A 26028-nucleotide genomic window follows, 5' to 3' on the forward strand; every position below is an offset into this window, starting at 1 on the left:
TTTCAAAGCCTCCACCATTCCCCTCCTCGCCATCTCCCTCCAGCCAGGTGGCCAGCTGATTGAAATTGATGCCAAGATGTTTCTTCTCATATCTGAATTTCACCAGCATGTGCAAAATCGCAGGTTTGTTTCCCCTCCTAGTGCTTCTAATAAACCGGGTCCTCACACTTGAAATAAAGCCTGCTTCAAGGGTCTCGCTGTACAGACTCTCAGCAGGGGATTCCACTCTTTGGGGACTTTCCCAGCTTCCAAATCTAAAATCAAATGCCTGGAATGACAGCATATGACGCGACCCCAAGGAAATTTGTTTCCCTTTTGGTGGGATGTCTGCAGCTTTAGAATTCTCAGAGGGACACTCTCCTGGCTGAAGGAATCTTCGGGGGATAAGAACAAGGAAGATGGAGCCAAGAGATTTCATTGTCACTGGCAAGGGGTACAGGTGGAGGGGTCCTGCCTGGGAGGCCCCCTGCTGTCCTGGGTACCACACTTTTAGAGATCTAACAGGCAGAGCAGACCTGTTGTGATAAGAAGCCAGAATGATCAAGGGTAGGCAGCCTCTGCAGTATTAGGAAAGGTTTCAAATGACACAGCTTCCTCAGCCTGAAAAGGCCAAGACTCAGAAACAATCCAATCAAAGTCTCTGAAGATAATGATGAGGAGAAGTGAAAAGTTGTTCATGGCCTTGTTCAGCTAACCCTACACACAAGGACTAGAGCATAGTCTCCAAATTGGAAGGAAGACATTTGGGAACAATTGAAAGGAAATGTAACTTCACACAGCAGGTAGGAAACTTATGGGACTTACTAGCCCTGGAGGTGGTACAGGCCATTTATAAATAGACTCAAAGCACGAGTAGAGGAATTTGTGGAATAAAAGATCCATGTGGATCACTGAGAAGTCAAGAGGTTTGACTAGGATTTGCCATAATCTTTTGAAGCTAACCTAATGTGCAGTTACCAAACTTTTTGTTCCATGGTACACGAGATAGATGACATTCACAAGCATAACACATAATCTCATGGGTATCTCCAAATTTTGACCTCTGGCATAGACAAAATATGAGCCTTATCTTCACCACTTTATCATCTACTCAGGCAAAGATAGTAGAATGCATGGGAATCAGAGTAACACAGTATGGCTAATAACCTGACATTTTTTAAAGTGCAGATTATTTGCAAATTTCACATCAAGAATTCCATGGGCTTCTGTCCTGTATGCATGTGCCTTCTGCCTAGTTCATGCAGCCATGGCTGTGGATCATCCTAAGGTGTCAATGATGGGACCTCAAGAATAGGGGAGTCAACTGGGTCCGGGGTGAGACTGAGATGCTCTAGGAGGGCAGGGATCACAGACGTAGCTTTCAATATTATTCATCTAATATATAGTACAGTGCCTGGTAATAATAGGTGCTCAACATATTGATTTAGTTACCATATTTCCTCATGTGTAAGACGCACCCTTTTTCGAAAAATTTGGGGTCTAAAAACTGGGTGCGTCTTATACAGTGGTTGCCGATTGTTTTACTCACATTTCCCACTGAGAACGAGGCAATATATGAAGACAGTGATTCGTCATCAGACACAGATGAGGGCGCGCTAATGGTTGGGAGTTTTGACAGTGATGAGGAGTTGTATGAATCTTATGATGAATAAAACTTGAGTTCAATAACTTTATGTAATACATTTTTATTTTTACAATTTCGGGCCCCAAAATTAAGGTGAGTCTTATACATGGGGAAATACGGTAATTAATTACCCAGAAATAATTGTTTCCCTCACTTGCCAACCCCACCCCACCAAAGGAATACACAGCAATGCTAATCATGACATCCATGGGGACCTGGGAAATTTAGGGTATGATCCAAGTTGAGCTCAGTCTACAGGGAAACTGCTCAAATAGGTACAGTACATGTCCTCTAGCAAGTCCTGCCCTAAGCAGGTCCTACCAAATGAGCACAGGGTTACAGCCAGGAGCCAGGATTTCAAGAGCGGGGAACCAGCCCTTAGAAAAGGGCTGGAAGGAACAAGGCAGGGGCCAAGGTGCCAACCAAGTCAACAGACCACTGATTTTTCTCTCTGGATGTGGTAACAAATTATAAAACCAACTGAAACTAAAAATTGTTTTTAAATGGGAAGATTCCTGGGTATCTGGACCTAGAGCCTCAACGGGGTAGGGCTATGTTGGTGAGTTACCCAAACCAGATCAAACACTAGGTCTGCAGATGATTACAGACTGACTCAACCATGGCAACAGATTTCTGAGATACTGCAAAGCATGGATCTCTGCAGAGATGACAATGGGCAAGTCTCTTAAACTATCTGAGCCTCAGTTTTCTAACCTGTAAAATGGGCATTATAAATAACACCTTGCATTATTTTTCTAGGGATTGTATAACATCTGTAAGGATCCTATTATAGAATTGTCCCTCATATGTTGTAGGAACTTGGTAAATGGTGGCTATTATTATTTAATGCCTGCCAACTTAGCTGGGCCAAGACATGGAGCTGAGACCTTGCCCTAGCAAGCCATGTAGCCATGAAATTCATTCCATAGAAGTTGACTGGCTTAATTTTCGACATCTCTTGTAGTCATCTTGTCATGTGAGGATACCTACATGAACACACAATTTGGAACCTGAATGAGGGGGTAGTTGGGTCTTTTAAGTACACCAAAATTTTAACTGGTTGCTATGGGTTTATGTCCCCTCAAAATTTATATGTTAAAGTCTTAACCCCCAGTACCTCAGAATGTGACCTTATTTGGAAATAGGGTCACTGCAGATTTAATCAGGAAAGGATATCCTTGTTATAAAGTGGCAGGAAACTTGGCTGAGCTGTTTTCTACCATTTGTGGAAAGTAGAGTTTGTAAGTGATGAACCTGGACGTTTAGCTGAAGGGATTTCTACATAAGTGTTGGCGGCGTGGCCTGACTTCCCTTTGCTCCTTATAGTATAATGCAAGAGGAAAGACAAACTGAAGAAGGAACTGACTGCTAAGCCAAAAGAAACCAGAACCTGAAGATCTGAAAAACTCTCATCCTATACATGTTGCAAAAAATGACAACTGGCTCTGGAAAGTACACCAAGGGTGTGGCTGTTTGCAACAGCGATTAGGCATGTGATTTATGAATCCAATCAACCACCTCAGCAGAAATGCTACCAAGTTGGACTGAAGGAGACAGAGACAGGACAAAAACAAAAGAAGGCTTCTGGCATTCTGCAGGCAGGAAATGGCTGATAGAGCTATTTGGTTATAAACCATATTATCCTTCAAGAAAAGAGAAAATGACCCCTAGGGCATGGCTACCTCCTCGGTTCCAAAAAGAATCCCCACTTCCTCCATTCCAGAGGAGAGGGCTGTCTCCTCAAAATTCCCCTGTTGAAGTCCTAATTCCCAGCACCTTATTTGGAAATAGGGTATTACAGATGTAATTAGTTAAGATGCAGTCACACTGGAGTAGAGTGGGCCCCTCATCCAATAGGCCTGGTGTCCCTATGAAAAGGGGAAATTTGGACACATGAAAAATGCCATGTGAAGACTGGAGTTATGCTGCCACAGCCAAGGACTACCGGAAGCTAGGGAAAAGGCCCTGGAACAGATACTTCCCTAGCACTTTCAGAGGGAGTATGACCATGCCAGCAACTTGATCTTGGACTTCTGGCCTCCAGAACTGTGAGACAATGAATTTCTGTTGTTTCTGTTTCTCAGTTTATGGTACTTTGTTACAGCAGCTCTACCAAACTAACACACAGGCTCATATAAAACATCTAAACACAAATGATTACAGAAAACCTGATGGAATCATCTTACGAATGTCCCCATGCGAAAGACAATTAAACTCCTCACTTATTAGCAATTGAATGCTGTCCTCTGAGGTGCTTATCTTTCTGATCATTAGTGACTTATTGAACACTGACTGATTACCTTGCATAGCAGGTTAAGATGAGAAATAATCAATTTTAAAAACCTCCAAACCTTGATATAATTCTGTGAATCTATGAGCAAAGAATAAAAGAAACTATGGAAAAACCCAAGAGCTTTGGTATTAAGTAGGCATCACAAAGCGTCATGATATATAGATGATACAGATATAGAAGTACAGATATAGACATCCACCCATATATATATATATATATATATATATATATATATATATATATATATACACACACACACATACGTACACCTACCGAAGGTGCCCAAAAAATGTATACACATTTTAAGAGATTGTCAACATTGCCTAAGCAGTAGTTCGCCATAATCAGAAGTGTCTGGACGCTGATGGTAACCACTTTGAGCACCACTTGTAATTGCAGAAGTCAAACAGGGCTTGCATTCATCTTTTGTTATTGGTATATGTTGAGTATTACAATTTTAATAGTTTTTTCCTTTCTTAAAATGTGCATACAATTTTTTGGCACCCTCTGTATATTCATGTAAGTAGACACATACGAGGATAGGTATGTACTCATATTATCTTTGAAGCTGTACTGTCTTCCCAATGTTAAAGAAACTCATTACCATTAGTGTGGGTTGGATGTTTACCATCTTCAGCCTCATGTGTTGTCTTGAGTCTTCTGGCTGGGGGACCCTGTTCTAACACTAAACCAGCTCACATGGACCGGCTCCCAGGAGCACCTGTTATCACAACACCCTCCCTGTTGATTGTGAGAGCCCAACCACTACCTGAAACACACAGCCTTTAAAAGTCAGACCCAGAGATACAAGGGCCCAGAAAATAACTGCACTTCAGATTAAATGATTCTGAAAAGAAAAAGGGAAAGTGAGAGCAGCTAAGAGAGTGAGATTGATTCTCCCCTCACAAATGAAGTCAAGATTATTCATTCTTGCCCTTTTTTTTTTAAGGACAATTAATAGGAATTTCTAAAACTCAGAATGTCGAAATCATTAGTAGCTGATCAGTTGAAGCAAGAATGCCGCTGTTATGATTAATGGCTGAATTTTAAATATTTCAGACAGATCCAGGAAATCTCCCACACTATCCTGCTTGCCCTGTGTGCCTCCCCAGGATGCTAGAGAGTGTGATGACATCTCAACAGGTTCTTTCTTCACTAAAATTTTATGTAATTAAAAAAAAATCCTAACTATAATTCAAATTCACTTGTTCATCAGACACCATGAGGTCGGGGGGTGTAGTAGAAAAAGTACTTATGAATTTGGAAGGAAAACAATAGATTTTGGTTTCTGACATTTTATGCAACCTTAGATACAGCATTCAAATACTTGATTTTCTCATCTGCAGAATGGAAGTGGGGATAATAAAGCCTTCCTCTTCTGATAGAAAATTCATGCAAAATACTAAGTGTTAATCATATATAAAATATTGGCACCTACTGTGTGTAAGATGCATAGACACCAATAAAACAAGATGGGGGAAAGCGGTATTAGGATAAATAAGAACTGATTCTGCCCTCAGGGAGATTTCAGGCCAGTAGGCGCATAAAGTCGTTTTCCAAATCATCATAATTTCAGGTAGAAAAAGGAAAAACCCTAAGGGTGGGGTCACTTCAGGCTTGCGGAGGGGACGGTAGAGAATCCCAGAAGGCTTCAAGGAGGAAGTGATATTTGCGACAAAAGGCAGCTCAGACTTGGAGGTCGTGTTTTCTGAATTTTGCTGAGTTTAGGGAGCCACAAGGGAAATCAATGCCACCAAGGGAACGTGAAACCTCCCAATTCCCTCATCAAAGCAGGAACCCAGTGTTCTTGTTAAGCCGCCTGAAAGCATGGCAAAAATAGAACAGGTCAAGCGTGTCTCCATATCAAACCATTTCCATCTCTCCAGCATTACTAAAAATGAAAGTCAGGGCGATCATCTGGATGGGGATGATATGCCCTTGTTCTTGTCTATCAGATACTTTAAAGCTCTGAAAATCCTTGCAACACCTGAGATGAATGAAAAGGAGACTGCCATGGTGGATGACTCTTTTTTTTTTAATTTGTCTGAAAAGAGAATAGTGAAATATAAAGAAATAGCTAAGAAGGTGGAAGCAATGGGAGATGGTGACTGGCTCTCCTCCTTGGAGCATGATGAGAGCAGCTGGGCCCTCCATTCCAGTCCACCCTCTGCACCCTCCAGGTTAATCTCCTTAAAAGGCAGTTTTGATCACATCGCCATTATTCTCAATGGACATGGCTCCCTGGCGCCTACAAAATTAAGCTCACATTTTAAAAATTAAAATCTTTCACAACAGGAGCCCAACCAATTTTTCCAACAATATCTTTCTGTATCTTCATTATCCTCTCCCTTTGTTCCAGCCAAACTGCATGACATGTTCTGCCCGAATCTGCTCTGAACTTTCCTGTCCCCTTCATGCTCAGGCTCATGTTCCCTTGGTCCTTAAAGCCTCTGTTTTGTACCCGCCTTTCAAAATCTTAGCCCCTGTTCCAGGACCAATTTAAACCTGATCCATATCCAATGAAACAGTCTTTTCGCTAGGCCCCTTCCATGAGCGACCTCCATTCGTTCACTGGAAATGCAAAGATGAGTAGCATCTGCCCTGCCTTCTAGCTCCCTCCTAAGAGAAGGAAAGATAAACACAAACAATTAACTCTAATACACGGTGCTAATATGTAAATGCATCATGTAGACACAGATAGACTCCTAAAATATTCATTCTACTATTGAAAAGAAATCGTAGAAAGGCTCAGAGAGGTAGTGGCATTTGAGTTGAGGCTTTAAGGAAGAGCAGTGGATTTCCAGATAAAGATGACAGAATGTCACATGCCAAGGCACAGAGGCAAGTAGAAAACGTGATCAAGAATAAGGATAGGTTCAAATGGTTGGAGCCCAGAGTGTGTGGAGCAGGAGCAGGACATTAAGTCTGACAGGGAATTCTGGGACCTAGTGTGTTGGGTATGCCACAGTAGGAGTTTGGACTCTAACGCATAGGCGTGGGGGTCTTTTAAGGGTCATTGTAGGATCGATGTCTGATATTATATGGTTGAGGTTGCCTGGTAACTCTGGTAACAAGTATGGAGGGCAGACTGAGGGCAAAGATAGCAGGTAGGGAGCTGTTATTATTGTCCACACAAGATATAAAGGGAACTTGCAGCATGATAGAGGCAGTGTACATAAAAAGAAAGGGATGCATATAAGGCCTTTCATCTATTAGGACTTTCCTAATCCACCCCTCATCCTTGAGCAAATATTATTTCTCCCTCTTATTTCACTTAAACCACACCATATACTACATATATTAGCATTTTGGCTCATATATAGTTAGTTTTATGGTTTATCCTCCCAATATTAAACCAAAAATTCCTGAGTTTGAATTATTATAGGTGCTCAAGAAATGGGTGAAGGGACTTATACAAAATTATCTTCGGGTTATTTGGTTGCCAGAAATAGAATCCCACTCAATATAATTTGAGGAAAGGGAGGTTTATTATTAGGATACAGGGATATTTCTTAGAAACTGGGGACAGGAAATAGAAGGCCTCAAGAAGGAACTTCCTGGGTAGGTAGGTATAAGTATGAACCAATTCTCAGGTTCTAGATCTCTCAGTTCAACTTCTCAAAAAAGAAGATCTGTACCAGGTCCCATCAACTGTGGCCAGGGAGGGTAGAGTCACATGACACATGCATGGCAAAAAGAGTCTACTCCTTCTGCAAGGACTGATCATTTCTTGCCTGTATACGACATCTTCGGCTAGAAATAATAATTTTCAAAATACTTCGCAGACATGGGTCTCAACTATTCACAAATCATAATTATGTGAGATAGGACTGGGTCTTTTTCTTTCTTAATCTTTTTATATGGAGTGAAGAGGCTCAGAGGGGCTAAGTGATTTGCTCATTATCACACAGGAAGTCATTTGTAGAACAAAATACTTAAATCCAGGAATACCCATTCCTCAAACCCGAAACTGTTTTGATCAGATGATTTGACGTTTCAAAACATTTCTAGCTTGTCCATTCACTGACAAATAACTGCTGAACACTTATATTAACTAAAAACCCCATGCTTGGGACTGGGGAGAATTTTTTAAAACAAATCATTTTATTCATACTGATAATTGAAGAGACAAGGTGATATCTTTCTTACCACTCAAGAAATGGGGCAAATGAGGAAGTGTTTATTAAAGTACTGAAACTTCGCCCCAAAGTTTCTATAATTAGTTCAGGTACTTAGTGATATTCTAAAGTTATTTTATTCAGCAATAATATTTAAGATTAATATATTCTCTCTGGTATCTATAGTAACCAGTCTTTCGGCATGGTATTAAGATTGGGGATTTATTTATATTTAGGCTTCACCCAAGAGGAAGATTTTTGTATAATTTATTGTTACATTTAGAGAGCATAAAACCTTTAGGCCACAATGTGTAGTTAATATTCAGAATTAAGTCAGTTTATTATGCATCAACTGGTAGGTCAAATTCAGCTTTGTGTGCTATAATTTATAATACAGGTTTTTGCCCGGAGCAATATGGAAGCCCTGGAGCAGTGCTGTGAATTATTACAACTAAATCGGGCACTACCTGCCAAAATATACACTATTGCTTGTATTTCTGTTGCACGAAGACTATAAACATGATTTCGGAGAGCTCTGTGCTGCAAGGACATCTAAATAAAATATCAGTTTCATGACCAGTGTCAGCATTTAGAAACTTCTTTCCTTCATTTGCAGCTGCTGCAAGTCTGGGTTTCTGTGGCAATGCACTTCTTAGCCACTTACAAAATGGCAGTTTACAGGTTTTATGACTACACAGTGTAAGCATATTTCTCTCTCTTAACGGGTGCACAAACTACACTGCAGTGCACTTACGAGTCATAATCATTACTAAAACTGTATTTGGAAAGCAACTTAAATATGGCATTTAATAAGCCAAGGTATTTTAATAAAAGATTCAGTGCATACTTAAGCTATAGTATTAATTTCTTTCATTGAATGCCATTTGTGTTTTTGATCACTGTTTACCCAGCTCCTTGGCTAAGTTTCCGAACTAAAAACATGAATGAGCTCTTTTTGGACTGTAGGTTTCAACTGTCTTAATTTCAAATGATACTTTATGCTCTGCACAAAGGCTGGCAAATGCAGCCACCTCTTGATTATGCATGAATGGCTTTCCTATTTTACAGATCTGTAAAAATTATAGAAAACTATTTTAACCTAAACAGCCTAAAGTAGGAGAAGGTTAAGTAAACTCTAGAACTAGCAGTTTTAGTTTTAGATACCCAAATCTTAGTAACACTATAGGATTCTAATAAATAAAACTTTGTCCTATATAAAAACAAAGGTGAAAAAAGAGAAACTACGAAACTTTTCTTATGGACACACCATTTGCCCGAAAGAATGAAAACAAAGAACAGAATTTTTTAAGCAAATCCTTGTCCATTAGGGAGTTGCCACCATCAAGCTTTCAGAATCACCAGACAAAACCCAGACCTCTCACTCTTCTTCCCAGTTAGTGCACCAGGAGTTACTTGTAGCTGGGAGCCCAGCTCATCAATGCTGCTGAGCTAGGATATCTGGAAATGCCCCGGGGAGACCCAACTAGTGATGCGGCTGACATCAGCTGTCTCACAGTAGCGGGGAGGCAGAGACAACTGCCCAAGCAACAGTGGTCACCTGGTTGGCTTCACTGGATGTTCTCTAGGGCCTTTCTAACACTGAGATTCTATATCCCCTTACCTCCTGCCTAAAAGGACGGGAAAGTGCCATTGACTCAGCAATCATGCAACAAGAACCTTCTCCAATACGGTATATGGCTTCCAAAATGGCAGTAAGCTATTTTGTATTTAATATGTATTTTATATCCTTTGGCTTGAATATGAAGCACACAGGTGTGGGAAGCAACCAGCCCTGTCAGCCACAGAGGCCCATCCCTGCCCCCAGAGGTGCAGTTGCCTACTGTCACCTGTGATGGGGGCTCTGAGCATGCATCTGAAGGTGAAATTTGGCTCATGCCATAAATACATTTACTTACCCGACTAAAGAAAACAGGTGCATGGCTGCCTCACGTAAAGGAACTCACTCACTGCCCAGTGGGCTGTGGGACTGACTAGGCAAGCTGGAGCAGGTGTGCAGCCTGGCAGGCAGACCCCAAACAAGCTTCTGGGAAGATACGGGACGGTCTACGTGTGCTAACTGGATTCTCTTTTGTGTTGCCTCACAAGCCCGTGAGGTTGAGAACGTGCCAATGCCCTTGCTATTGCAACTCAGAGAGCCCTGCCGGTAGCAGCCAGGAGGTTCAGGATCAAAGGCAGAGGCTCCTTTGGGCAAATAATCACCAACTTAGTCGTCTCCACACTTCAGGAAGCCCCTAAGTTTCAGCGACATGCCCTCATTCCATCCTTCACATTTTCAACAAGTATTTATTGAGCACCTGCTAGTTTCAGTATTTTAAAGCAGCTTTTAAAATCTTACATTTACCACCTATCAGGTTTGCCATGTTTACTAAAACATCCCCATATGCTTTGGGTTGACCTGGGGTTACAGTATTTCCTGAACCACCAGCAGCACATTTTGTTGCTATTTTAATATTTTTTAAATCAAAAGTCTTACAATTATTGTTTCCCCTAAAAATCTATAATGTGGTGCATATTACATATAATTATTTGATGGTATCTTAGCAGCAACAACAAATATATATCAATCCATTCTTATTGACCATAATTAGCTTTTACAAACAAGTAGTTCTGATACAGACCTTTTTTAAAACAAAATAGAAGGAACAAACTACTGATGCATGCAACAATGTGGATGAATCTTAAGCACATTATGCAAAGTGAAAGAAAACAGACATTAAAAGCTACATCCTGTATGAATCAATTTATATGATATTCTTGAAGAAATAAAGCTCAAGAGATCAAGAAGAGATCAGTGGTTGCCAAGGGTGGTGCGGGGAGAAGGGTTTGACTACAAAGGGTCTATGAGACTATTTAGGAGTAATGGAACAATTTTGTAGCATGATCATAGTGGTGGCTGCAAGACTGTATAGTTTGTCAAATCTCTTACAACTGTACACCAAAACGAGTGAATTTTTCTGTATGTAAATAAATAAAAAGTTAATAAGAAGGCAAATTATTTTCAAATAATTGAAGAATTATGTTATGGGGCATGCAAAAAGAAGTGGGGGCTTAATTATTATTGTAATACATAGTGTAGATAAATCCTTTCTAAATAAAAGGGGTCTCCAATGGTAGAAAGGCCTGGGCACAATAAGATTACAGGGAATACCTAGAATTGACTTTTAATGTCCTCACATGCTCAGACAGTACGTAGTCACAGAGCTGCTACAGCGAGTTGATAACCTCAGATGTGTCCAGGGAAAAGAAGAGAGGGAAGCTACGCCCCTCTGCCCTTTCTGCAGGGGAAGCAAAACTGTCCCTAGCACAAAAGAGCTGATTTCAATTTACTAGAAAGTAAACTCCACAAGGGCAGGGGGTTATGTACTGATACACAGATAATATTCCAGAAAGTGTCTGAGACGTGCAGGCCCTCAACAATACAGTGTTGAATTAATGACTGAGTTGCAGCTGCCCTGCCTAGATCATTCTCCATTTCAAAATGCATGCATATATCAGCTAAAATCTAACCCCCAAAAAATGTTGGGTATATAATGGAGTCTGAAACCAAGGTAGGTAACAAAAATAAAGAGAAATTTTTATTTCAAATTCAGTGTGGTGAGCAAAAACTGAAACAAAAATGGCCCATGGATTCTTAGATCTGGATGTAAGTCCTACTAGCTGGGGAATGGATTTCTGATATGTGCAGGGAAGGCAGAGAAGCCAATGGTTTCATGCCCTTGAAAGGTTAAAACGGCCAGGACCCATGAAGGGCTGCTTCAAATCTGAAACAGGGTCTAGAAGAGCTCCACCCATGGTTCAGTGAAGCAGAAAGGAAGCTTGACAGGGATAAAAAGAGTCACCTGTAAGGAGTTGGAACCCCCAGTCAGTGCCATGTAAATGTGTGGAGTCTAAATTCATGACATTCGTATTGTATATTGTGTATTGTGTGACCCTCCACCCTGGCTGAGAAATTAACATAAACATGGACTGGGACCCACGCAGCCCTGGCAAAGGCAGCCATCGAGTCACTATTTTCCCGTGGGACTCCCACAGAAAATGCAAGCCCCACAGATGGCGCTTTCATAATCCAAGATTACGGATAATGAAAGGTAAAACAATACCATGGAAAGAGTCGGCTGATGCAACCATTGTACCTAGAAATAACAAAGCAATTTGAAAGAGGTTTTAAAATCATTATGATTAAGATGTTCGTAGCCAAGGCGGACACTATAAAGCTAAAGAAGCTACTGGCACAGGCCCTTTCCAAAGCCCTGGGAGGGACCCCAGCAATGTACTCACATGGCTTTTATAAAATTTATAAAAGATATTTTAACTGTAATTAGCCAAGACCACCATGTCTTTCCATTCTGTCTTTGTCACACTTCTATTTTCATTCGAGGGTATTAAAATGGCAATGGGCAAATCTGGGCTGGGCTAAAGTTGAAGATACATTGCATTTGGATTTAGTGGAACATATTTCTGTGGTTCATAGTCATTTCCATGTAGTGACACGAAGGTACAAGGCCAGAGACAGTATCTCAAAATACTCTGTCCTACAGTATACCCTGTATCACAACTATGTAGAAAAGTAAAAACTACTGAAATGTACAAAGCCAGAGGCTCATATGTAGAAAATGCGTTCGATTATCATATATGAAAGAAATTAGAGGTTTTTCCAAATTTAACAGCAATTCTTAAAATGTATAATATTACCAAAAGCTGTGTAAGAAGCTGAAACTAACTTTTATAAACCACCAACAAAAAAAGTTACATTTTGATCAACTACGCTAAAGAAAAGACTGAGCTATCTTTCTAGTCTCACCTTAAAGAGAATATCAGAAGCTTGTCATATGTGTAGCAGGTCAACTATAGAGATGTGTCAAGCAGCTGATTAATAAAAGCATATTACTATTTTTCTGAATTTTGTGTGATAGTTGTCAGATTTTTTAATCTATAATTTTTGTGATTTCTGTTCTCATTTCAAATAATTATTCACTATTGTACTTAATTTTGTATTTCTAATTGTATCTTCTTTCTCTTAAAGAGGGGACTTCCAAAATATATAAGCTTCAGGTTTTACAAAATGTTGATCTGCCCTGATTCAAAAGTTAACAGCAAGAATAGAAATTTTATGGCAAAAACAGGGCAACATGAAAAAAATTGAAAAAGAATCAAATATGAAATCTGGAAATAAAAATATAGTCAGTAAAAAATATTCAGTGGAAGAGTTGAACCAAAAACTACACAGAACAACTAAAAGATTAAGTGAAATATAAAAATAGATATGTGGAAACTGCTCAGAATGAACATAGAGATAGAACGAAACAGAGTTAAGACACATGGACGAGAAAGTAATTTCCAACATGTGTATTAGAGTTCCAGAGCATGGGAATAGAAAAAAAATGTAGGAGAGTTAATATTCAAAGAGATAACACTCAAGAATTTTCCAGAATTGAAGACATTGAGTCCTCATGTCGTAGTAACATACAAAATCCTGAGAATAAATTAAAGCAAATGTACCCCTGTACGCATAGTAATAAAACAATATATTATAAACAAAGAGGCAATTTTAAAAGCCATCAGAGACAAAATAAAAAATTGACAAGCAACAACAATTAGGCTGACTAAAGACTTCTTACCAGGAACATCAGAAACTGGAAAAAAATATATAATATAGTATCCCACTAAACTACCATTCAAGAATGAATGCTAAACAATGGCATTTTCAGATAAAGGTAGATAGTTTACCATACACAAATCCTTTTTGAAAGATCTACTGAAAGTATACTTCAGAAAGAAAGAAAGTGAACTTAGAATGAAAAAAAAAGAACTTTAAAAAGTAATGATAGGGCCGGCCAAGTGGCGCATTGGTTAAGAGCTGGCCTGGGACGCCAGAGGGCCCCGGTTCGGATCCCACATATGAGGGCCAGTGACACTGCCCTCTCTACAGCTAAGATGCTGAACAACAGCTCAACCTGAAGTTGGACTACCCTGAGTCGCTGGCGATGGTGTAGGCTGCAGCCCCTGCTGCAGTGGGTTCCCATGAGCTACCGTGTGTAGCCAGGAGCCAGTGTGAGCGGCCAGCAGCCGCAGAGAGTGGCCATCCAGAAGCCTGCGACTGATCTGCCTCACCCAGGAAGAGCACAATGATGGTGCCAACTTGGGCCAGTGAAGCAACATCCTCCACAACTAGACTGAGGAACAGGATGACAGCAACTTGTCTGTTCCCCTTCCCCCAACTCCCCAATAAAAAAAAATCTTTAAAAAAAAAAAAAGTAATGATAAGCAAAGATATTGGCAATCCTGAAATAATAACAAGAGTGAGAAGAAATCAATGGGAAACTTAACTACTACAAAAAAATAAAATGGAAGGTATGAGTGGAGAGATCAAAGTATAAGTTCCTACATTGTTCAGGAGGAAAGTGAAGGTAATAAAGGAAAATTACAGTATATAAAATTAAAATTGCATGCTAAAACAAAAACACTAATTTGAAAAAATATATGCACTCCCTGCTCATTGCAGCATTGTTTACAACAGCCAAAACATGAAAACAAAGTAAGTGTCTACTGATGAATGAATGGATAATGAAAAAATATATATACACACACAGACACAATGGAATATTATTAAGCCATAAAAAAGAATGAAATATTTCCATTAGTGAAAACATGATGGAACTTGAGGGTATTATGCTAAATGAAATAAATCAGACAGGGAAAAATAAACGCTGTATGTTCTCACTTATATGTGGAATCTAGAAAACAACCACAACAAAGAAACAACTGAACTCATAGATATAGAGAACAGATTGGTTGTTGCCAGAGTCAGGAAATGGTGGGAGGGTGAGTAAAATGGGTGAAGGGGGTCAAAAGGTACAAATTTCTAGTTATAAAATAAATAAGTCATGGAGATGTAATGTACAACCTGGTGAATATAGTTAATATGGTATTGCATATTTGAAAGTCACTGAGAGAGTAGATCTTAGAAAGTCTCATCACAAGGAAAAAAATTTACATATGGTGACAAATGTTAATGAGACTTATTGTGGTGATCAAATGCAATAGATACAAATATTGAATCATTACATTATACAGCTGAAACTAATGTAATGTTATATGTCAATTATTCCTCAATAAGAAAAATGCATGTTAATATACAAATCAACAGCCTTCCACATACATAACAACCAGTTATAGGAAGTAATGGTAGAAAAAAAAAAAACATTTGCAATAACAAAAGATCAAATATTTAGAAAAAAACTTATAAGAAATATGTAAAATTTATGTAAGCAAAACTTTTAAAAACTCTTAGAATACATACACATAATAAACATACACAAACAGAAGGAATCCATTCTTGGATAGGATGATTCAAAATTGTAAAAATTGTTAGTTCTCCCTTGATTAATTAAAAAATTTACTACAGGGCCGGCCGAGTGGCGCGATGGTTAAGAACTGGTTTGGGATACCAGAGGGCCCCGGTTCGGATCCCACATATGAGGGCCAGTGACACTGCCCTCTACAGCTAAGATGCTGAACGACAGCTCAACCTGGAGCTGGGCTGCCATGAATCGCGGGCAACGGCATAGGCTGCAGCCCCTGTGGCAGTGGGTTGCCATGGGCTACCGTGTGTAGCCAGCAGCCAGCGTGAGCGGCCAGCAGCCGCAGTGAGCGGCCGTCCAGAAGCTAGCGACTGATCTGCCTCGCCTGGGCAGAGCGCAATGATGGTGCCAACTTGGGCCAGTGAAGCAACGTCCTCCACAACTAGACTGAAGAACAAAACGACAGCAACTTGTCTGTTCCCCTTCCCCCAATTCCCCTGCACTGTTCCCCTCCCCCCAATACCCCAATAAAAAAATCTTAAAAAAAAAAAATTTACTACAAGGCCAGCTGAGTGGCGCGTTGGTTAAGAGTTGGCTTGGGACGCCAGCTCTGAGCAGCAGGGCCCAGGTTCGGATCCCACATGAGGGCCAGTGACACTGCCCTCTACAGCTAAGATAGTGAACAACAGCTTGACCTGGAGCTGGGCTGCCGTGAGTCACCGGTGACAGCATAGGCTGCAGTGGAGCTGTAGTGAGCTCCCGTAAGCTACCGTGAATGGCCGGTGTGAGCTGCCAAGAGCCTCGGTGAGCGGCCATCCAGAGGCCAGTGATCGATCTGCCTCACCTGGGAAGAGCACAATGATCACAATACCAACATGGGCCAATGAAGCGATGTCCTCCACAACTAGACTGAAGAGCAAAAGGACAGCAACTTGTCTGTTCCCCTTCCCTGATTCCCCAACACCGTTCTTCTCCTCCAATTCCCCAATAAAATCTTAAAAAAAAAAAAAAATTTACTGCAAGTTCAATAAACTTTCAACAAGCATTTTTAGGAAGTTAGACAAGTTGCTACTAAAGTTCATATGGGAAAAAATAATGCATTGGATAGCCAGAAAAACACATTTTAAAAAGGACAAACAGAAAAACCGCAACTCAAGGGAAACTATTTCTGTCAAACAGATATTAAAACATAATGTAATGGGCCAGCCAAGTGGCTCAGTTGGTTAAGAGCTCGCTCAAGAGTGTGAGCTCTGAGCAACAGGGTCCCCGGTTTGATTCCTGGCCCAAGCTGAGCTGCCACTGAGCTGCCAACAGGTGGCAGGATGGCTCAGCTAAAAAAACAAACAAAAAAAACCATAATGTAAAACCTCTATAATTAAAGTAATATGGTATTGGCTCATGAATAGAAAAATACATTTCCAGGAATGGATCCATGTACATGTGGAATTTTTAATATATGATAAAAGTGCCATCTCAAATAACTGGGTCAAAGATGGACTTCTGAAAAAATAGTGCTGGGGAAATGGGGTAGCTATTTGGAAGAAGAAAAAACTAAATGCATGCCTCACACAATAGATAAAAATAAATTCCAAATGGATAGGGACTTAAATTAGAAAATGGAACCATATAAGTACTAAAAGAACATATAGGTGAATTTCTCTTTAACATCAGTACAGGGAGAAGCATTCTAACTGTGACCCAAACTCCAGAGGTAAAAAAGAAAAGATTAATAAAAGTTTCTTTAAAATTTGTTTGTAAATATAAGCACACTTATATTTTTTAAAATGTTTTAAGTTATTTACGGAAAAGGAAAAACATAAATAAAGTCAAAAGACAATGAACAAACTATGAGAAAATACTTACAGCAGATATTACAAAGGAATAATATCACTAATATATAAAGAACTCTTAACAATTGAGGGACAAAGTACCAAATTCCCACTAGAAAAATGGGGATAAAAAGACATGAACACACAATTTAACCCCCCCAAAAATGTGTGTGTGTGTGTGTGTGTGTGTGTGTGTATATATATATATTTTATATATATAAAAAGATACTAACCTCAACCATAAAAAGATATTAAACTCACTCTTAACTAGATACACACAAATTAAAACAACAATGGGATACTTATTCTCTTCTATCAGATTAGTGAAAATTAAAAAGTAAGACTACATATTCAATTGAAAAAGCTGTGGTGGAACATTAAGCAATCGCTCTTAAACACTGCTGTGAAAATGGAAATTGGAAATTACTACAACCCTTTAAAAGTTGTCAATATCTAACAAATTACATATGTACTTGCATTTGATTCAGGAATTCTATCTTTAGGAACTCACCCTGAAGATACACTTTCAACAATACAAAAATACACATACAGGAGGTTATTCATTGCCATTGTTAGTAAGTACCCACATATAGAACAGTTGAATGAACTATATGGTACATCCACACAAGAGAATACTGTGGAGCTGTAAGAAAAAAGAAGGGAGATTCTATGAACTGATATGGATTGATTTCCCAGTTTTGTCTGCTAAGAGGACCTCGAAGCAACGCAGTAGCAAAGAGCACACCTAACTATCAGATCTTGATTTCAGAATCCGGTTTCCAACAAAAGGAACCACAACTCCTTAAAGAAATGGCAAATTTCAGGGCTGGGCAGGGGCAGTGTAAGGTGAGCCTGGAACACCTTGTGGTGTGAAAAGGTAAAGCCGAGCTTAAGAAATGATAGGGGCATGTCAAAAGAGCACACATGCCAACTGGAAGAAACTCCCAATGGCAAATTTGAGATGTTCTGAGCAATAACATAATGATAGTAATGGATCATGATATGATCCATAGGACAAAAAAGCGAGCATATAATAAGAATTTAAAAATTGAGTAAATACACAAAAGGGACAGCCCTTCCTTATAGTATATTTCAATTGATAAATGTAAAAGAAGTAGTGGAAATAGTAAAATCATCATTTTCAAAGCACCATAATAGCGTGGTAGGCAAGAATCATCAATGAATGCTAAAATTATGAGAGTATGATGAGAATCAGGATGTTTACATGTCTCAAAGTATTCCCCCTACAAGTATTTCTCAACTTCAAAAGGAAAAATGATAACTTTACAGGCTTATAAAGTCTCTAAAAATAAATGGTAACTTTACAGAAAACCTAACAGACATTACCATAACTAAGTGATCAAAGTTAACATCATCAATAGTGAAACAAATTGGTATCACATAGTACTAAGAAAAGTACACGATTGTGTTTAAAGTATTATTGCCAAAAAATACAACCTGAATTTAATTATGAAGAAACATGACACTGACCCAAAATAAAGATCATTTTACAAAACTTATTTGGCTAGTACTTTTCAAAATGTCAAAGTTATAAAAGAAAAAGTAAGGAACTATCCCAGATTAGTGGAGACGAAGGAGATAAGAAAACTAGATGCAATGAGTGACCCTGGATTGGATCCTGGTCCTGGAAAAGGACGTTACCAGGACAATTGGAAAAATGTGAATAACATTTATAGATCAGTGATTACTGTTGTGCCAGTGTTAATTTTCTAGTTTTGATAATTTTCCTGTGACTATATGGGGATAAAGAAGAAGGATATGCTGGAGTTATTTGTGCTGTTTTTGCAATCTTTCATAAGTCCGAAATTATTACAAACTAAAAATTGAGAAATAAAAAATACATTTAAAAGATTGCATATTAAAGTTTTAGGAATACCACTAAAAAATAAAAATAAAGAAAATAGGGAAAACTAAGGCAACCCAACAGAAACCAAGAAAGAGGGGAAAAGAAGCAAACAAAAGCTTGTTAAATACAAAATAAAATAAAATAAAATGCTAGAAGACCAAAGATACTAGTAATCACAACAAATAAAATTAAATTCACTAATTAAAAAAAACACACACCTAAATGAATTTTTAACCCAGCAGTATTGTTTTTTTTAAAAAAATACACATATAAAGCAAGGTTGAACATAAAAGTTGATATACAGGAACTGGTAAAGTGTGAACAAAATGGAAAATAGAAGTTTTGGCAAAAAGCATAATAACAGGACTGTACTTCAGAATAATTAGCAATAGCTGCTATGCCTGACAAATGTCTGAAATCCTAATGGTTTACTCTATAAAGTCGTATCTAGGTTAGGAGGCCTGCCTTCATATTGCATCTATGTCATCTGGAACGTATGGCTTCCAAGATGATCATGACAAGGGAAGAGAGAAATGAAGGAGGCACCCAGAGATGACACATATCACTTGTCCTCACAATGTATTGTCCAGAATTAGTCAGATGGCCCCAACCTAACAGAAAGAATATGGAGTACTAATTATACCTTCCACAAAAAAGTCTACCAAGGAGGGGTGGCCAAGTTGCGCATTGGTTAAGAGTTGGCTTGGGACGCCAGCTCTGAGCAGCAGGGCTCCAGTTCAGATCCCACATGAGTGCCAGTGACACTGCCTTCTACAGCTAAGACGGTGAACAACAGCTCGACCTGGAGCTGGGCTGCCGTGAGTCGCCGTAGACGGTGTAGGCTGCAGTGGGACTGGCTGGCAGCTGGCATTCGCTTTCGTGAGCTGCCATGAGCGGCCATCCAAAGGCTGGTGACCAATCTGCCTCACCCGGGAAGAGCTCAATAATACCAACATGGGCCAGTGAAGCGACGTCCTCCACAACTAGACTGAAGAACAAAAGGACAGCAACTTCTCTGTTCCCCTCCCCCAATTCCCCAATAAAACCTTTAAAAAATAATAATAATCTACCAAGGAAATAAAACAATCATGAATTTGTGTGAGCCCAGTAGTATCTTATCATGTAAAGCAAAAAGTGACAGAATTACACGAATAAGTTGGCTAATCAACACAGCTAGTGGGAATTTTCTTCACACATCAATTCGTAAGCGATTAAGCAGACCAAAAATTAGCAAATAAAAAGATTTGAATAGCACTAATGTTAATATAGATCTAATCATGACACAAAGAGCCCTGGGACCCAACAGGTAGAGAACAAGCATTTTTTTTACACACACAGAGAACATCATTAGGTTGATCCCCTACTAGGTCATAAAGGTTGTTTCCAGAAATCTCATAGAATCTAGGTCATAAAGAATTCACTATATGACTACAAACTAATTAAAATTAAAATAAAACAAAAAATAGAAAGCATAAATTTGGAAAGTAAAAATCAGGCTTCAACGTAACCAATGAGTTAAAGAAAAAAACATCATAATGGAGATTATGAACTATTTGGAACTGAATAACAATGAAAGCACTCTATATCAAGTTTATGGGAGTCAATGAAAGCAGAGAATTATGGAGAAATTTATAGTCTTAAATTTATGTATTAAATAGTGAAAATAAATGTTAAACATTCAACTCAAAAAGAAAGAAAAAGACAAGAGACTAAACCAAAAGAAAGTAGAAGGGAATAGATAAAAAATATAGAAGTAAAAATTCATAGCAAAAATATATTAATTATCTATAAAACTAAAAGCTGGGTTTTAAATGACTAGTAGAAAACAAAAACCTCAAGCAAGTATGCCCAGTGAAAAAAGAAAGAAAAAGTGATGAATACACCTACACAAGAGTATTCTATGAAAAGCTGAATTCCTATAAATTCAAAAAATTAGATGACATGGATAATTAGACAGATATACAGAAAGCTATCAATATAGATATGGTATATCTATAAATACAGATATGTGTGTTTGCATACACACACACACACAAATTAGAACATCTAAATGAACCAATAACCATTAAATAAATTGAATTTCTACTCAATATTTGGTTTTCCACATGGAAAAACATAAAATTGAATCCCTGGCTCATATTGTACACACAAATAAGCTCCAGATGAATTAAATGTCTATATGTAAAAAACACAAACTTTTATAATTATTATAATAAAATATAGAAGAATATATTTATGAACTTGGGGTAAAACTAGCTATATGGATTTGAACACATGCTATGTAAAGAATTCCTAAACTCTTTAAGACAAATACAAATTTGCCACCAGAAAAATAATCAAACACATAAACGAGCAATTCCCAAAAGAGGGAAACATAACATCTCTAAATAACCAGTTAAAGGCAAATTTGAAACTACAAGATATCATCAGGTGAGTTAAATAATACCAAATGTTGGAGACAATGTGAGGGAACAGTAACTCTCATACAATGCTGGGAGAAGTATAAATTGGTTCAATCACTTTGGAGAGCAATTTAGCAATTAAGAATATGCTTATCTTGTAGTTCAACAATTCCATTCCTAAATATCTTCCAATATCATCATAGCGCCATCCTCCTTAGAAAGAAAATCAATCCAAGGGGTTTACAAAAGCATTTTATGAAACCCTCAAAAAAAAAATTTCACATATAATCCTTATATTATCCAGTTTCAAGAAACTGGGAGAAAAAATAAAAAATGATGCTATTCATTTTATATGATAGCTTGATACCAAAACCAGAAATCCTCACACATTTTTACAAGGCAAATGGTACAAAAATGCTCACTCATTGCAGTATTATTTGAAACAGCCAATATCCACAAAATAGTAACATTCATCGTAAGGAAACAGACATATAATAAAGTATTCATATGATGAACTACTATACAGCAGTTAAAATGAACTAGAGCATAGATTGTAACAACACAAAACTTAGTGAAAACAGCAAGTTGAGAATATTAAGGTTAAGACATTACTTGTAATATAGATTTAAATGGACACCATGCCAAATTCCTAATAGTGGAGAAGAAGAAAAGACAATGAAAGTGAGGAGGGGTACAATGAGACTTCAACTTGACTGGAGAAGAAACAGCAAATGATCGAAACAAAACCAAGTTCCCTCTGACTCCTCCTGCCCAGGCCAGAGCCTGTACCAGCACACCAGTGCAGGGACAGTGCATTTGTTCATCAAATTTGAGTCGTTTGCATATATTCCATCATCAGTACAGCAGCCAGCATGCCATAGGAAACTTTGTTACATCCAGAAATATTTTAGGTTTCCCTCTCTTCTCCACTTCTAAGGACCAAAAGACGACAGCTGGCTTCCCTGACTTCTGGCAGCCCTAAAAATTCTTTTTATTGCCTGGGACCCTGGCAAACAAACATCTTTAGGCTTCCCTTTCCTTTTCCGGACTGCTTTCATCTTCCAAGACCTGACCACATACAAAAGTTAGTGCGCCCTGCTTTGCTTTGCAGGTCTCTCCTTTCCTGATGGAAATTCCTTCTGTGCAATATGGCAGAGTAATTAGAATGCAGTCTCTGGAGTCCAGTTTTGGGGATTCCTTTTATGTCTGTGTGACCTTGGGCAAGGCACCTAATCGCTCTGTGCCTCTATTTCAGCCTCCATAAAATGGAAATAAACATAGGACCTCCTGGGAAGTTTCTTGGGAGGTTTAAGTAATAGTTCACCTTTGTTGTGTGCTTACCACGTGTCAGTCACTAGGCCAAAAGCTTTACCTGTCGTAACTTAGCTTATCCGCTCAACAACCCTGCGATGTAGACACTTTTCTATCTCCATTCTACAGTTGAATAAACAAACAGAAAGAGGTTAAATTAAAGTCACACAGTCAGAAAGCAGCTTGACCCTAGTTGTTGGGTCTTTGACCCTTAGGCTACATTACCTTCTTGTAGGAAGATAAAGAGTTTCTTGTGCAGCCTCTCCTAGGGTTCTTGGAACACACAAAACACTCAATACGTGTTCGTTGTCACAGTCGATACCTATACCCAGGCTATTCGGCCCACAAACACAAACTGCTCAGAAGTTGCCCAGCCCTATCCGCCAAGGGACCCACTGAGCGCATGACTCACTCCTGACCTGCTTATGAAGGCAAGTGGCAGAGACAGGGAGAGAGCCATGGGCTATTTTGATGACCGTGGCTCTGCCTGGGCAAACCCGCTCCTTGAGCTGTCCGGCAGTGAGTACCACAGTTCGGCAATGAGCATCTATCTGCCTTACATTGCTTCTTTCTCGTGCTTCATTTTCTAAGCCACATAATATTGCAAGCTCTTCAAGAAAAAGGACGTCTCGTGTGTCATCCCCTCCACCCCCATCCAGTTCCGATCTTATATTCTTGCTGAATGATGTGTTTATTGTGTGTTAAATAAATACGTGCCTGGCTTATCTAGAGAACAAATTGTTTTAACCTAAAAGGCTGAGAATCTTTGAAATTAGTCCAATTCCTGAAACACGTTGGCAGCTGGGATGCTGCTTTAGTGTCTATGGGACGTGAGGAATGAATCAACAAGAAATTCCTCCCTAACCTAAGTAACCAATGAATAGGGTTAGCTTGTGGCAATTAGGGTATGCAGAGAGAGAGGAATATCAAGAAGCCAATAAAAATCACAATTATAACAGCTTGTAATGATGTTGGCAAATGCTTGTGATGTTCAGTGGAAAAGTATGACACATAATTGCATATAAATTGCAATCTCAGCTATACATAAGATAAGCACAGAAGAAAGATGGGAGTACAGTAAATGTTAACAGTGTTTGTCTCTGAATGGGAGATTCTGGATGATTTGTAGATTTTTCTTTTGACTTCTCTGTGTTTTAACAATTTCTACAATAAGCACGTCCTGTCTTTGTATCAGAAAAATATTAACTTTTTGACGTTTTCTTCATACATTCCTACCAAATGCAGCTTGCCACACAAACCAGCACATCTGGGTTCATCTGCCAAAGGCAGCAAAGGAATGAAAACACATGGAGTCAGAAAACTCTTTCTGGCCTTGCACTGTCCAGGCACCAATCAGGGGAGCCTAATTAGGGCGAGTCACTGTAAGCCTCAGTTTCTTCTTTGGACACATAGGAGTTGCAGGCCCACCTGACCTAAATATTGCCAGGACTATGCAATGGAACAGAAGGGAAAAAGCTTTGTGAACCCAATGCTATCTGAACCAGCTGGGTTTATTTGCTCTATCATGACAGCATAGTTTTTCAGTCCTGTCCCCACTCATAGGCACACCCATGCACACCTTTCTACCTCAGGATGCTTATGTAGGAGAGAATGCTTAGTGCAGTACACCCCGCCTTTTGCCTCCTCTCATGCCGGGCCACTATTCTGCCATGGGATTCCCTCCACCTCCCCAGTACTGCCTTCATCGCGCTAATGACCAGGGGTCACAGCCATGTCTGCTTATCTGGAGAGGGGTTTGTGTTTGAGCAGGGGACAGGGTGACAGCATCCAGGGCACTGCCCATGACATGGGCACCAGGCAGAGGCAGCCTAGGGCAGGTGCAGGAAGAGAAGCAAACACAGAAAGGGGACCCCAGGGTAGAGAAGAAAGAGAGCGACATTTCCGAAGCTGTAACTTGCTTCTATGGCTCCAGTCTCTTCGCAGGGACCGGTCAGGGCTGGACACAAGAGAAAGCTCTGTTGGCGGCTGGGTGACTTTCCCAGATCAGCCCCATCGATCAGCGCCCAGTTCTCTACCTGGAGCAACCCTTACAGAGGATCGCTCACATTTTATAGCCCTTACAGGTTGCAAAATATTTTGACATACATTTTCTCTCCTGATTTTCAGAACACATCTGTGAGGAAAATACTATCCTCTCCATCAAAAAGGTAGATAAGAAAATTAGATCTTGGAGCATTTAAATGCATCATGTAAGGCCACACATTCTACTATAAATAATCCAGTTGGATCTCAGTTAATCAAACTGTGCCTGGTGCCAGCTCCTCTAGACTACCAGTGACAAATGTCTTGTTATGTAAATTTGCTGATACTGTTCCACCCACACTTTCCAGAACCAGCTCCTATTTTTGTTTTTGTGTTTTAATTTTAACCAGTTGTAGGAATCAGATAACTATTTGGGGCTATTCATTCATTTCCACATTTATTAAGAGCCTACAATGTATCGAACACTGTTCCCTGCAATAGAGGGTTGGAGAAAAAACAAGAATGAATTACAAAGGACTGGTATCTCACTATCTTCTTTCTTATTTTTGCAGCAAAAAAAAAAAAATGTATCTATCAAACCTCTATCCTCTCTACCCCTTCATTCTCTCTCTCCTGGACTGTTTCAAAAGGCCCATCCCTGGTCTTTGGGTCTGCATCCTCACCTTGCTCCTGTCAATCTCTACAGCAGCGCAGAGCCACGCCTGCCCTCTGCTATAGCTCTCTCCTTGTCCATGGCTGCAGGAGAAATAGCAAGACCATGAGAGGGACTGTAGGGGACTCTCTGGATCTGTTTCTTCTTTCTGCCCCCATCTCTTGCCACTCTCCCTGGTACTTCAATAATGCTTTGGGGAGACAAAACTCACAGGTCTCCAGCACAGTTGCCTTTGCTCTTCCCAGCCTTTGCATATGCAGAGCTCTCTGCCTGGCATGCTTCTTCCTATTCATGCCTAGCACATTTCTATTCAGCCTTTACAACAAAGCTCAGATATTTCCTTTCCTTAGAATGCTTCTCTGATAGTCTTCCCTGCCTCCCAACAGCTCTATCTCCTTCTACGGAGTTGACCCCTTGTCACCTTGCAATACAAGCCTTCTGTACTTGTCTGTTTCTCCTTTTAGACTGTGATCTCCTGGACAGCAGAGCAGGTTATAGTCACATTCTTAGCACCTAGCTCACGGCCTGTCTGAAATATAGTAGAGGCTCGATAAATAGTTCCAAATTGAATTCACTGAATTGAGAGAACAGTGTTCCTAATCATAT

The sequence above is a fragment of the Hipposideros armiger genome, unplaced genomic scaffold (assembly GCF_001890085.2).
Source record: "Hipposideros armiger isolate ML-2016 unplaced genomic scaffold, ASM189008v1 scaffold_147, whole genome shotgun sequence".
Lineage (NCBI taxonomy): Eukaryota > Metazoa > Chordata > Mammalia > Chiroptera > Hipposideridae > Hipposideros > Hipposideros armiger.